The following is a 16638-nucleotide window of genomic DNA, read 5'->3' as shown; positions in this document are numbered from 1 at the left end:
TCATAAAATGACGAAGGAAATGACTGATAATATAAGCATTAAGGTCGTCCGCAGAATCGTCGAGGAGAAAGGTATGGGGAAAGAGAGAAGAGATACGTTGACAGAACATATCTTAAGACATGAAGGAATAACTTCCATTCTACTAGAGGGAGACGACAGTATAGCTGTTGGAGAAGATAACATAGGGATTTGGATGTAAGTTCTAATCTAAGATGAAGAAGATGGCACTGAAGAGGAATTGCTGGTGGGCTGTATCTAGGCGATCAGAAGACTGACTATCGTTTCTTTTCAGTATTTCTCTCGACCATTTTAAGATATTTACGCTCTTTACCGCCCGTCATACTGGCATTCGAGATATGTACATTATTCTTGAATTGCCGGAGTGTAATAGTTACGCTGAAATAAAGTAACTGCTTATGAACCTATTCATGACTCTCAATCGTCTGCGTTGAAACTACCTATTTCAGTGCAACGCTCGTCAGTTGGTGAGATATGTATTGGAATATTAGAGACTCTGTTAGTATACACGGTAAGAGAAATTTCCGCTGACAGTAGCGAGCCTGGAGCTTGCTGGAACAAGTTTGTAAGCATGATCGTTTGTACAGCGTAGTATGAGTGTGAATTCCAGCGCGTGGGTTATTTTCTTGAAGTAGTACAGTTTTGTTACTACGATTAAAATTGTAGTTACAGTCCGCCCGCTTGTTCAGTTTATTAACTGACACATGATCCTGCACCTATTAATAAGTATAACCCGAGCCCCAAGACCTGTCACAGAACAAAACCACGAGTCGCCTTTCGTCAATGCAACAAGGTCGTGCAAACCTGTCCTATCACCCGCGTGCCGCGTGGCCACCCACTGCTCTGTTCCTGCAATGTTGGAACGTGCAGTGACTCTCATCCAACGAGATCGTCGTGTGACAATGAAACACCTCACTGCACAACTGGGCGTCCCTATTGGTTTGCTGCCACAAGTCTGCTCAACCGAGAGGAGCTCACAGATCTTCATTGGGCAGTTCTTCCTCATCCACCCTACAGCCCGGATATCGCACCTTGCGTCTTCAATGTTTTTGGGCCAAAGAGGGATCCTCTGCATGGGAAACAGTACGTGGACGGGGGCAAGGTTATTGATGCACAAAGACGCGTGCTTTTAGCTAAAATGTTTGCACACTGACTTAGCACTGACGGGACAAGGATATGTCGACAAGATGGAGGCACACCAGCATACCGTTATCTTGTATTCCCTCAGAGTAAATGAATGGCTAAGGAAGTAACAGAAACACCATATTGCACTCAAACTGTGCTAACATAACAAAACCATTTTGAATTCTCAGTACCCGTAAGAAATTGAATAGTAAAAACATGGAAATACTGATTTCTAGGCACGTCTTCCAGAGAGACAGTAAACTATTCACAGTGCAGCGTTGAATGATAAGATTGAATACATAATAAAAAGTATTGAACAGTTATTACTCGATCCCATAAATCAGCTTCCCGTTTAAGGAAACGAGAGAGTTGAGTCTACATGATGCCAAGTACACAATAACAATTCACATTACAACACAATGCAATGATGCAAAATATCCGTTCGACTATTTATGTCAGACGACTGAAGTTACCTACACGTCAACTATCAACCACCATGGCAAAGTAATTTGGAAGGTATCATGCAAAATCTCCACCATGCTGATCTCAGAATCACATTGCACCGACTCTGTTCACAAAGCACCATGCTATGCAGCACGTGGATTAGCAGATTGGTATACCCACAACCTCGTCGTCTCGACAACTGCCGGCGTTTCTCGTCCGCCAAAGCCTGACCAGCACTCCATAGATGCAAAAATCATTCAGTGGTCCCTGAACAAGCCAGTGTTTCTCACTGGTTGAGGCCTGAGCAGCATTCCAGAGATGCGAACGCGCTTCAGTGATGCCAGAAAGAGATAGCTGAAAGATTTTCCACGACTAATCGAAGCTGACCGTTGGATTTCTTTATCGAATATTGAAAAGATAATTTCATTATTTTGTAAAATATAAATATAATGGGCAAAAGTGAAAGCCCAAATTGATAGCCAACTTTCAGCATTTCTTGTTTATCGATACTGGTTTAATAATTAAAGTCATACCGAAGACTATGAGTCTTAAATTTAGAAAATATATGCGCCATAAAGTAGATATTTTCGTTGGTACGAATTACTCTGGAACAGACTTTTCATACGCCTTCTGAAAGTTATGTGTATTTGTGTTTTTACTGACCCTTTCATGTTGGGACTTCGTATGCTGCAATTCGGCGTTCAACCATCCCCTGACTACGGAATTGTTTCGTCTGTTATTCAGGAAAACTAATTTAAATTATTTTTCGCCATGTTAGGATGCGTAGAATGATATGAAATGATCGTATAGCGTTATTGGCAGGGAATCCCCGTGTGGAGCTTTTCGGTCGCCTATTGGTTGACCTTTTATTTGACGTCATTACGTCAAATTGCGCGTAGGTGTGCAGTGTAAAGGACGGATAATTAGATGGGAATTTTTGTCCGTGTATTTGCCTTGTCTAGCATGTATTTTTTTGAATTTCAATGATTACAATATAATTGTCATCCTTTTTTCAAAAAATAACAGGAATTATGTTTTCTCTAGAACAAAGTCACATGATGTTGACTAATACAAGAAACTTCTCGCATGTATACGTGATGCCTTTCCGCAATCATAAGATTACCTGTCACTGTAAGTTATGTGGACCGCAGATAAGATACTTACAAAGGTCAGTTGTCTGTAATCTACTGCCTCTTTTATTACATTGTGGTAATTAGTCTTGTTCTTCCCACTTTTGGTAAATGGTGAAAATTTATATAATTTCCGCCTCAAAGTGAGTGGTACCACTTTTAGACAAAACATCATATGTTAACTTAGATTGAAGTTAAGAAGGTTATGAGACTACCTGGTTTAGCACAATGCGTTTTCATTTTATTTTATTTTCTCATAAGAAAACCAACAAAACTTCCTCGAAAAAAGTAATTAAAAACATATTTATTACTACTAAAGGGTGTGAATCACTGATTATCAAGGTTACTGAATGTTCCTTAGCGTTATAGAACCCATTTAGGTAAACAACGAAACGTTGGTTCATCGTCATAATTAAGTAAAGCCAGTGAGTCATTGAGAACTAAGTGCGCAAGTAAGAACGGCTCTAAAAATAAGAGAGTTTCTCCTATTCGTACTACACCAAGATATGCCCTGGCGCTTTTGTATTTTGTATCTTCCGTTGGGAATAGAACATACTCGTAAAATATTTGTATTGATAAGCAGCGAAATTTTTGGTTGATGATAGGACTAAACACGCTACAAATAGTGTCTCCAACTCACGACTGACTCTTTTCTCTCAACAGAATAACCGAATTTTAGCTTATGTAAATAGTACCATTGTCAGTTAAAATTAATCACGCCACCACGAGTAATTTTATCCTTATACCAAAGAGCTCTTTAAAAAGAATGATTAAAGTGAGCTCAAAGTCAATTTCTGCACACTGTTAAAATCATTTTGTTAACGTAGTATCGATTTCTTACAATATACCTAATAGCTACAGGCTTCAAATGGCCAGTGAACTGGACTGCTCTTTACAGTACCACAGTTCAATAGTAAGTAGACAATTTTTCAGTTATTAATGTGCGAACGATACAAAAACTGATATTTACTGTATAAAGCCATCTTTCGTGACCAGCAATAATACAGCTATGTTACCCTTCTACAATCCCGAGTCAAAGATGCTTTCTGTTTTTCTTTAGCGAGCTTCATTCATTAATCTACATATGACTGTGCACTTTTAGATTACTTTATCTTAATCTTATGATAAAATGTGAGTTCAAAATTACTACGATATTATACGTGAAGATACTCTTTTACTGTAGGTACTATAGTTATTTGAGGTCCCTTAAACCATGTCTTTCTGAGGGCAGAGAGATATATTCTTTTTATTATTCTTTAGTTACAGTATTAAGTTTACTAACTATAAAATAACGAGGAAAAAGTTAATTCTGAAATAAAAATTCAAGTTTAGTTTAGTCTTCGACATCTGCTGAGTTCTTCAGTGATACTATACGTGGCTTTTCCTACGATAAAGAAAATGAATTGACGCCGCCACTTAGCCCTATAAATTACAAATTTCATTAGCAAATCCCATCCTCTTCTGGCTTTGCATCTGCCTAACAAGAGTCACCCCAATAAATTTCTTACAGTAGTTCGTTTGTACTCGAAGCAATACTTCCTTTAAGTTGAGAAAATTCCTAGTTGTCCCACAGTTCATCAGTACTACTGGAGGAAGTAATAATACTGTGCGCTAGTAATGAAGACGCAATAGTAATGAAGACGCAATACGACTCGAATTATCCGGTAAACAACAGCAGTAGCCACGTTTCCACTGCGAGCTTTCTCAGCAATGACATTAAGTTTGAACAAGCAGCAATGCATCGAAGACACAAAGAAAGTAACGTGTCACAGCGGATAAGGTTGTACCAGCAGATAGCTACCGAAAACCGGATAAAGATCGGAAATACTACCCTTCCATCTCTACTCCAACACAAAAACATACCTAACCGGTCGGAATCGTTGTTCACTCAAAGATCAACTAGTGATCACTCCAATTTTATTCAAACAATAATTCCCTTATTTGGATTATCTGTTACTAAGACAGCAACAGTCATCACGGTTTTCCCGAAAAAATCTTACATATTTCATCCGAGAAACTCTTTTCTTTGAACTGATCTACAGACACAGCAGATTGTACTTAACTGATCCCAATAAGTTTACCTCTCGTATTAAGATGACTTCACACCTGCCTCAACCATCTAGTCGATAGTCGAACAAAACATCATTGAACTCTAAAAACAGGAACTGATCCCAATAAGGTTACCTCTCGTATTAAAATGACTTCACACCTGCCTCAACCATTTAGTCGACAGTCGAACAGAACATCATCGAACTCTAAAAACAGTTCTTATCTATTGACTAGCCTATAAAATACCAAGTAACAGCGTAACTTACCTTTTAAAGATAGTAGAGGGCTTCACACATGAGCGACGGATCGCATTGATGGGTCGCATGCAATTGGTCGCACGCCTCGAGGGATTTGCCAAGCAGTTTCAAACAGAATTATGACTGCCACTCTGTTGAGAAGGTCTGCTATGGAAAATGAACTGCCATGTTTAGCAGCAGTTGCAATTGGTTTCCGTATCCTCACAAATAATTTCAAAACGTAAATGTAAAATAAAAGAGAAGCACAATTTCTTAAACTTGTTTTCAAAGAATTTTCTTGGGAACTGTAGGTTACGTTACAGAATATATTACTTTTTCAACTGACGCGCCAGTATAATGAGTGTTACGTGTATTGGTCCTCACCTCCTTTTTCAATCATTACCCTTAGAGTATTACACAATTTATTGGGTGTTGTGTTGTCCTTATCATCATCCTTTCAAACCCAACGACACGCAGGTCGCCGAAGTGGCGTCAACTCGAAAGGCTTGCACCAGGCGAACGGTCTACCCGACGGGAGGTCCTAGCCACACGGCATTTCCATTAGATGTGTCTACGGAGATGTTACCACTTGAGGCACTACTGATAACTGTAATTCTCGTTATGAGCTGTATAAACGCCAATTAGATTATATGAAATGAAAAGGCACTTCTTTATAACCGTATAATAGACTTGCCCTTAACATTTGTACTAAAATGACCTCTTAAGGTCACAATAGGAACGTATGTCATTATGTTCAGTAGTTAATAACTTTAATAATACGTACAATTATTTCACAAATAAAAGCATAAGATGGAGCCTACCGTATTGCGACTATCACTATGAATTTCTGATCAGCTCGACTTCTATAATACAAGTTTCAAAATGCTAATCACTGCAAAAATGAGGTGTATTTTGTATTTGGTACTTATTAACACAAATGGCAACTTCGACTTCCGCTTAAATTCTCATAGTAGTTTGTGGTCCCTGCGTAGCTGTAGATTCCAAGTTCAGCTCTTTACCCAACGCGGGAAATCGAAACGAAACAAAAATCTACAACCAGGCTTGATAAATAGAGACACAAGTCCCAACCTTATTGACGCGCACCGCTTCTAACCAGACAGACGTGCACGAATCGCATGCAGTCCATGAGATTACCTGGGCGTTCCATGCGACTTGTACTCACTATTAGGATCTAGGCAAGGGAAGCGTGTTGTGAAAAAAAGATTACTTCGGGTTATTATGTCACGACGTGTTGAATAAATTATCTTGGCTGTATACTACTGATATACGACTAACTTTTGAATGGTTTCTGAATCGAAATGCGTGTTTGCATCACCGACTAAGATGCAGCCAATGAGGGTATCCTCTAATGTAAAATTGCGACGGGCGTTAAATATGTAATGCAAGACATTTTTTTAATGAAAGAAAATTGGTTTTATTCAGGTTTCCAATACACCATATTAGTGACCACTCGTTTGGCTAAGAAATCCTATTTCTCAACATATTTCGTATCGAAAGCGACGGCCTTACACCAAGTTACATCGAAGGTATGCATGCCCCCCCCCCCCCAAACCTACTTGTGTGTGCAGCTTTGGACGTTCCTTCGGAGGAGAGGTGGTATGCCGCCGCTCCATGAATTACCGTTTCATTTCTTGTTTGAAGTGATGAACCCATGTTTCACCATCTGCGGCTATGTTCAACAGATAATTGTCATGATCAGCCTAGCAACGGGCAAGTAATTCCGCACAGATGGTCCTCCGTTGTTCTTGATGGTGTTCTGTTAGGTGGCGTGGAACCCATTGGGCAAATGTTTTTGAGTACGTCAGCTGGTGCACGATTATGTCAGCACTGCCTATTGAGACGTCCGGTTGCAGAGCGAGGTGTTTGATAGCGATTCATGAATCAACTCGAATAAGAGTTGAAACGTCCCCTTTGAACAATTACACAAGACTGTCCTTAAACTGACACAAAATATTTTTAGCGCAACGCAATCTGACTATCAAAGATCCCTGCAAAAGAATGGCCCTGACTAACATTAAACTATACCTTTCACAAATCACTTACCTCACAAAAATCTTCGCTGCTCAAGCTACTGCAATACAGCGAGCGCCACTACTGCCAGCTAAATAAAAGATTCAAACTATGGAAGGCACTAACTACTGATAGGGATAGATAGCAAATGAAAGATATTAATAGAGAACAAACAATGTATTTACCTTAATATCATCACAAGTCATAATATATATATCAGTTCATGACAAATTACAAATCTCCGCCATCTCTCTCCCCACATCCACCACTGCTGGCGGCTCACCTCCCACTGCGCAATGCTACGCGCTGTTCACATCCAGCTGCTGCTGCCCAACACTACAATGGCAGACAACAATGCAAACTAGCCACAGACTGCACACAGCACAGCCAGTGATTTTCATATTGAGCGCTACGTAACGTTGCCAATAAGAAAACATAAACAGCCTACTTACATAGAGAAAACATAAACAGCCTACTTACATAGCCCCCATGTTCCCCACAAAAATTTTACAAATTTTTTTTTTTGGCAGTGGCCAATAATGATTTGATAAAATTTTTCTTAATTACAATAACAAAGAAATCAAATGCACACACTTATTGATACAATGTTGGTCAAAAGCTAAAATTTTCTCACAGTCCATAAAGACAGTCCTGATCATTCATTACGGTAAAATATAGTGTTTTTCTCAAAGTCTGAGCAGTAGAAGAAAATGCACACGGAAGTAGTGGATTTCCATGCAGTCTTGAAGAAGTAGTGTTGTCCTTCCAACGGAAAGACAGTGCTGACTCGACATGCAGACAGGTAATGGGCCACAACAGAGTAAACCCACAGCAGAGTCAGTCGACGTTTTGAAGAATATTGGTAGGTAGGTCATCACAGAGCAGACCCACTGGAGTCCTGGTAGAGATTGTGGTATTGGTGGGCCACCAGAGGTGCAGACCCACTGTAGTCCTTGTAGAGATAATGGTATTGGTGGGTCATCATAGATGCACACCCACTGTAGTCCTTGTAGAGATAGCCAGCAGCCATCTGTTGTGACTGTGCAGGTGCACAATTACCATTGAAGAGTCTTGCGGATAATATAGCAAGTCCATAAACCACCACTTGTGCACTCACAAAGCTTCTGGAATTGTCCTTAGAACCAGCAATGCTGTTATCCAGTCCCTTGCTGAATTATAAACACACGTGCAAACACTAACAGTCCCAACTTCTCACATATTATCCATATACTATGACCAACAGAAACGTGTGCAGTGAAATGTAACTTACAAGTTAATAATAAGATGATCTGGTGTCAATTACAATTTTATAAATTTACAACATGAAAATACAATTACAAAGGTACAAAATACATCATTAAAGAACATAATAATACAGATAACATTTGTAGTACAGGCTTTACAAAAGAATAGAAATAGACATATACGTCAGTGTTACAGGAATTATGACATGAGTACATACATAAAAGATCAGAATAACTTGCGAAACATCAACTTCACACATGAGCATTTAAACAGAATGAATAATGTCTAACATCTTTACAAAGTAAATAACATATCATTAGTGCCAATTATATTTGAGGATAACAGTATTCCTCATCATAGTGAATGTAGCTTAATATTAAAAGAAGAAAAAATTCTATGAAACTACACAGAGACAGGAAGAAAACAAATACACAAGGGTACATAAACACATAGTGGGATAACATCAATAGGAAAGGACAGGGTTCATTTTCAGTGTAACATTTGGTACTGCAGTCCAACCCAAAACTTCATATATCTTTCCTCTTATTTCATCCTTTGTTTCCACCAAAAAAATTCTAACTAAGCATGCTTTCTGTGTTGATATGTTCACACATCTCTTACCTCATTTTTATTTTCCATTATCTTACCTCATCATTTATTTCCAAGAAAATCCTACCTAAAATACTTTTTTCTTTTTTTTTTTTGGCCATACCATTTTCTTATAGCGTCTAAATGCATTTCTTCCAATTCATCATAGTTAGTTTCTTATATAGTCTACTCCTCTTAAGCTAACTTAAATATACTGAGCTCAGATGCTAAACTAAGGGACGAGGCAATGCAGCAGCATGTAACAAATCAACACAAACAGCAATGCAAAAAATGCAAATTGGCAAAGCTAGCAGCATAAATGAGCAAAAGTCAAATTCAATAACACTATGCCTGGCAAACAGCAGCAACTTATACCTATGACATAGCGCAAGCAAAAAAAAATATTACACTAAAAATAACAATGCAGATAAGGCGAATGTATAATCACATCTTAATGTCTAAGTAATTAAAGTGGTGCACCACAAATTCTTCTACAAAAGTTACCAATTACTTGAAAAGAAAATTATGAATGCAGTTACTAGTTCCTTCTTATTGTTCTTTCCTGCCCAAGTGCTCCTTTTTTAAAGAATGTGGATCATAAAATAATTATTTAATAGATCTGTTGACAGAAAGTGTTCACATTAGCAAATGCATTTCATTTTATAAAAGCAATGCTGCAACACAGCTGGAAAACAGGTATCAAATGAAATAAGCAATTATGTACAAAGCATAAAAATATCGTTCAATAGCTATGTGGCATTTCATAAGTTAGTAGAAATTCTCTCAACTCTCGTAGAAAGACACTTGTCGTAATCAGGTGTGCAGATGTACGAATATTTCCCATCAATTCATAAGCATTTCAGTAATTAGCACAAAGTGTGAGTAATCATATGTTTTCAAGTAACGAGGGTGTCGCATTAGCGATGAAAGGCACACCCTAACGGCTTGTTCTCCAGGTGTTTGACACGTCCCACGTCCCCTTTTTTTTCTACCTGTGCCGCTGAAAAGGGCTCACAATAATGGCTTTTTCTCCAGGCGTCTGACACAGCTGGGTGCCCGCGACGCATTACGTGCAGGTGGTCACTTAACTTTCTTACGGAAATATTTACCGCTACAGTGACAGTCTCACATAAAAATATTTCACAGGTCAAGAATTAGCATTGCAAATCTGCAGAAACAAAATCCTATGAATATAACAGTGTCCAAAAAATGTTCAGTGGCATTGTGATACATTCACACATGATTCACACATGTCATAACTCTTAAAGTACGATTCTTGGTTTCCAACATCCTTTTTCACAAGTCAAGAGTCCCTACCCACTATTCATTACTCCTTACCTTATTACACATATACGTATCCATCGACACTCGTCAATATTTCGTCATTATAAATATGAAGCATAATCAAATAACTCATATAGCCTCAGCCTATTAATCATAAACATACCTCAGCAGCATAATACACATCGTCGTCGTAAAAATAACATCATAACACCTCAGTCAAATCTCAAAATCGTCGTAGCTTCCTCCAATAATTAAAAAAAATTCTCTGCTCATGTCAAAAGTGTCATCTGCCTCAAACGTACTTTAAAAATCATAATCCCTTTACCAAATAAATCATTCAAAGCTCTCATAGTATCACAATCATTCCGAAAAAATATGAACAGTTTACAAACTACAGACAAAATACAATTTCGTAAGTGTGAAGTAATCCAACTCTGTAATTGCGTAAACATATGTCACTGATGTAATAAAAAAGTTTATCTCTCAGTTACATGTTCAGATAGCTGTGTAATTTGTGTGTTAGAGAAATATGGTACCGATGTGTAAAGTTGTATAAGCAAATACCATATTAGCTAGGGTTCCTTGTGGTTGCCACACACATGGTACATAAAGTAAGCATGTACCCCCCTGAGGATTAATGTAATTATACCCTCAGGTGTTACAGATTACACCAATGGAATGAAATATATCACGGAAAACTTTCTTTGTAATTCAAAAATCTTTAAAAATAAATGTTTTAATTATATAATTGATTACTGAAATGCGTGTCCTGTAGCGCTAAATGTGCATCTTGTTGTAAGATAATCTCTGTGGAAGTGTCGTAGTTATTTTCCTCCAAAAGCTAAGTTCTGCAGAAGCCAATGTACTTACCTCATGATAAACAAAAGTGAAATGCTTTGCGTATAGATATCGTAGTTATTATGCTTATTGGCGTGATGAAGAAAGTACTGTACAGTAACGTAATGTTGTGCCACGAAAAAGGGTGTCTCATTGTTGCTATACCACAAAAGTTACTACTAAAACATGTTTTTCTTTCCAGAAGAATTCAGAAAACTGTGCAGATATAAAACAGATACACCGCAAAAGCAACATTGTAAATTGTCACTCATTAGTAGCGTCGTGATAAAAATCGTGTAGCTGTCACATAAACTAACCTCTGTGTCATCTGGTATCTCTCAGAAAGCACTTTAAATTCAGAATGTATTTTCAAATAAACCAAAATGTTGCATTAAAATCTCATTAGCAGTACTGGTAAATGTTCTAAGTATGTGAGCCTTATAGTCGTTACGTAATCGTGCAACAAACAAGCAAGAATGTATACACACAATAACACTGTGACGTCTGTTTACTATAACAATGCATTCGTCATTTCTGTTTAAATAAGTTCTCTTGGTTCTTGATTGGATATTTAACTTCAAACATTGTTGCATGGTAACAGTTTCTAAAGCATACTAGTAACGTGAAGTGAAACGTTTTATGGCAAAGACAAAGTTAAAAGGCAGATTATCTGTCAATAAATGGTTTTACATGAGAAATGTGGTGTAAACCTTTACTCTTCCTAGTACGCAGAGTTTCAACTTCAACGCAATTATCATGTGGTATACGTCGGATTCTGTAAGGTCCATTGTAAACTAGAAAGAATTTGTGACTCAAGTGTTTCTTCTTATGTGACAATGAATGAGCTTTAATGAGAACTTTCTGACCAATATACAATTTCTTTGCATTTGCTTTACCGTGTAGTTTTCTCCTTTTGTCTGCTGCAGATTTTATATTCTTAAGAGCCAAATCAATTATGTCTTTGTGTCGAAGTTTACGTGTATTCGGGAAAGGTACAAGCTCTCTGATTCTGTTCGGTGGTTCTTCATTCTTCAGTACAAGAGTAGGTGGTAAAGCAGTGGAGTCGTGAGGCATTTCATTCAGCACGTTTTGAAATAAGTGTAAATATCTGTCCCAATGCTGATGCTTTCTGTGACAATAAAGTCTGCAAAGCTTATTGATTTCTTTCATAATCCGTTCAGACGGGTTGCAATGTGGTGAGTACAATGAAATAAAAACAGGTTTGATTTTATGGTTGCGAAGCATGCGTGACCAAACAGCAGATCTGAATTGCGGTCCGTTATCTGAAATGACTTTACTAACGTGTCCAACTTCACGTAAGAAATTTTTAACAAAGGCGTTGGATACAGACCGTCCAGTGGCTTTACGTAACGGAGTGAAAGAAACAAATTTTGAAGTAAGTTCAACAGCGACTAGAACGTACGAAAATCCATTGGATGTTCTGACAAGCGGTCCCAAGAGATCAACAGCAGCAAATTCTTTTAATTTAGCAGGAATAATAGGAAACAACGGAGCACGATGTGAGACAGTAGATGGTTTCGCCTTTTGACAAAGTTTACAAATAGACAAGACTCTTCGAATTCGCTTTTCCATATTGTTAAAATAACAAGTCGTTCGAAGAATATGATAACATTTTCGTGGGCCAAAATGTGCGTAGCTGAAATGAATGTACCAAATGAGCTTATTAACAAAATCGTCTGGAATGCAAAGTACCCATAGCTTGTCATCAACAGTGCAGCGTTTGAAGAGTATGTTGTTTCTAACCAGGTAATAATGCCGAATCTGTGTGTGTGTCTTTTCATGCCATTTGCTCTTGATGTCTTTCCAAATCGGATCTTTATCTTGTTCATGAGCAATGTCCTTTAAAGATGTGGTGATGAAGTTTTCAAAGGCGACTTTCTGAATGTAAAGAATACTGAAATTTTTCTCGAGGTTGCCTTCTGTGGTACTTTTCTCAAGCCCAGCCGGTGCGCGTGACAGTGCGTCCGCAACAATGTTCTCCTTGCCGGGAATGTAGACTATTGTGAAGCGGAATTCTTGCAGAAACAATGCCCAACGTTTTAACCTGTCATGATTTAATTTTGAAGACATAAGAAATTGTAATGCACGATGATCACTGTATACTTTTACGTGCTTACCAGAAAGAAAGAAACGGAATTTGTTAAATGCCCAAACGATAGCTAAAGCTTCTAATTCAGTAACGGAATAATTTTTTTCAGATTTTGTTAGCACTCGGCTAGCAAAAGCAATGGTTTTCTGAACGGTAGTGTCATTTTCTATGGCTTCTTGAAATAAATGGGCACCAAGACCGACTTTAGAAGAATCCGTGCTAAGGCAGAAATCTTGTGACAGATCAGGATGAGCTAGTATTGGCGCGTGAAGTAACGCTTCTTTCAAAGAATTGAATTCCAGCTGTGCTTGTTCGTCCCAGTTCCAAATAGTATTTTTTCCAGTGAGAGAACAAAGTTTTGGTGTAACTAGAATTTGCATATTCAGAAAACGACGGTAAAAATTTACGAGACCTAGAGAACTGCGGACTTGTCTTTTTGTGGATGGAACTGGAATGGCTCTGATTGCTTCTAACTTTTCAGGATCCGGCTGAATGCCTTCAGAAGAAATAATATGTCCCAAAAACCTCACCTTTGACCTACCGAATTCAGACTTTTCCAAGTTAACTGTAATTCCAGATTCTGCAAAAATACGTAACAGTCTGTTGAGGATGCGATTATGTTGTTCCCATGAAGCTTCCGCTATTAGAATATCGTCCACATATAAGGTGATGTGACGTTTTAAGAACTCAGGTAATATGGAATTTAGCCCGCGAATAAATGCTGCTGAAGAAATGTTCAAACCAAAGGGAAGTTTCCGAAACTGATAACAAACGCCGAAACAAAGGAAAGCTGTGTATTTTCTGCATTCTGGATGAAGTTCGATCTGATAAAAGCTGGATCTGAGATCAATGGAAGACAACACTTTTACACCATTAAAATTTTGAAGAAGTTCTTCCATCGTCTGCGGCCTGTCTGTTTCAGGAATAATGATAGTATTGATTTGTCTCGAATCTAAGACAAGTCTGATCGATCCATTTTTCTTTTCAACAACATGTAATGGATTGTTGTATGAGCTTACTGCAGGCTCAATAATGCCCTCGCCAAGCATAGACTGTATTTCTGTTCTAACACGGTCCCTATAATGTGCTGGAATTACATATGGTCTAACACAAAATTTAGTATGCTCACGAACACGAAATTGGTATTGAAATCCCTTGATTGTTCCTGTTTTATGAGTAAAAACTGTGGAATGTGCTTGTAAAATCTCAAAAAGGTCCTGCCTATCAGTGTCATTACAATTCTCAATTGTTTGAATTTTATTCTGAATTAACTTATTAATGTCAAATGCGCCGTCGATATCATCCCTGTCAGTACTTGCAGAGTGATTGTTAGTGTCTAGTTCCGTAGAAAAGTCCGAACTGTTGTCTAACAGAAGGTAAAGCCGATTAATTTCCTCGTCATGGTTTGAGAGCCAGTCTTCAAATTTCAAAGCTATTGACTTACCTTCTTTCTCTAAACTTATTTCAGCATCGTGAACGCTTAAGATTGCTTTGTATTCATTCAAAAAGTCTACTCCCAATATAATTTCCGTCGACAATAATGGAACAATAAGAAAGTTTATAGAGAAGCTGTGGCTTTGACAAAAGAATTCTAAATTGGTTTGCTGGCGTACATCTACACTTTTTCCAAAGATTGCACCTTGTAATTTAATCTTACGTAACGGAAGTGTAGGGCAATCGTTCGATTTGTTACAATTGCTAAAGGCTGTTTCACTAATTACTGAGATGGGACTGCCAGAGTCAAGTACTGCCGTAAATTTTACGTCATTTACTGTAATGTGAATCACAGGATATGCAATATTGTTATGTTTTATGTCGTGTTCCTGGAGTAAGATGTCCCTAATGTCTTCCATTTTTACGTAATTACTAGCTACGGCAGCTGCGTCATTTACTGTAATGTGAATCACAGGATATGCAATATTGTTATGTTTTATGTCGTGTTCCTGGAGTAAGATGTCCCTAATGTCTTCCATTTTTACGTAATTACTAGCTACGGCAGCAGCGTCGTTAGTGTCATAAGAACGTTTTGTGGCTGCCATCGGTGTGAGTCATTGCCTATTGTCTCTTTGTTGGCGCGCGTCGTTATTGGGATTTGGAGACCTAACTTCTACAAATTCACCGTGACGAGAGGGCCCTGCTCTGTTTGAATCCCGCCAGTTCTGATGCAGTTCAGGTCTATCGTTACGATCATATCGTCTGTCGTCATGTCGGTAGATGCCATAGTTTCTTTCTTGTCGGTCACGTGGTGGAGAATTTCTCCCTGAATCGAAACTGCACGCTGGACCTTTGCGTCTAAAGTTATTCTGTCTCCCCTGATAATATTTATTTTGGTTCCCATATTGTCTGTTTCTCTGATTGTCTCTGTGATAGTCATTACCACGGAGAGGTGATCTTTCCCTGTAGTTATTACTACTCTGCCAACGGTTGTCATACGGGTGGTGTCTATTTTGGTCACGATTTGTGTTGTGAGAATAGCCTTGTCGTGTCCAGTTATTACTTCTTTCATCGCGGATTTGCGACGGATGTGACCTGTAATTGTTGTGTTCCTGGTTTCGCGTTCCGCGATTGTCAGTGTCAATTTCTAATTCTTGTAACACTTCCTGAAAAGCTTCAATGTCGTCTTTGCAACGTCCTGCTAAAATAATATGTCGTAAATGTTTAGGCATTTTGATTAAGCAAATGCGGATGAGTTCTGAGGGGCTGTATGGGTTTGACAGGTATTGATTCTTGTGCAACATGTCTTCAAAATATTTCACAAGACTGGAAAATTCAGATTGTTCGAAGTGTTTCATCATTATGATGTTATGTTTTACACGGTCTTGTGTAGCTTGAGACCAATATGCTGAGAGGAAGGCATGGTAAAATTCTCCTTCACTGTGGCAATCGTGAATGACCGATCGCATTCTTACAGCTGGTTCATTCTCTAAATAGCCACACATGAATTCTAATCTGTGTTCTAACGACCAGTTGGGAGGAAAACAATGAGAGAATTGATGGAGCCATGCTTGTGGATGAATGTCGTTGCCAGAATTCTTAAATGTTTTGAATTTACGTGTAGTAATGAACAGCTTATAGTCAAAATCATCATGTCGGCAAGTCGCATGTCGGTCATTGTTACGTCGTTTCGGCGGTTCCATCTCAAAATTCGGCGTACCTTGCCAACTTCTTTCACAATTTCCGAAGTGCCCTGTGTTGTTATTTTGTGTCTGTTCCGTATTTGTATGTCCCTCTTCCCGTATTGGGGCGCGAGTGTCCTCTGAAATACGTAATTCTTGTACTACTTGTGCCAACTGATCTTGCACTTCCCGGATTTCTCTTTTGTACTGTGTATTGATTTGATTTTGATTTTGTTTGAATTTTCTAATTTGTTCATACTCTTCAGTGTCCATGAAGGCTACAGGTGTTGTGTCATTCAGATCATCATCTACCTTTGTAGATAAGTTAGTGAACTGATCTGAAAGATCGGCTACTTTATCCGATAGTGAAATCATTTCCTCTCTATGTTTTTCTGAACCAAGTTTCAGAGTGTCCATTTGTGTTG

Source organism: Schistocerca serialis, chromosome 8 (genome assembly GCF_023864345.2).
Source record: "Schistocerca serialis cubense isolate TAMUIC-IGC-003099 chromosome 8, iqSchSeri2.2, whole genome shotgun sequence".
NCBI lineage: Eukaryota > Metazoa > Arthropoda > Insecta > Orthoptera > Acrididae > Schistocerca > Schistocerca serialis.
The sequence above is the reverse complement of the archived record's forward strand: the minus strand, read 5'-3'. Positions refer to the sequence as shown.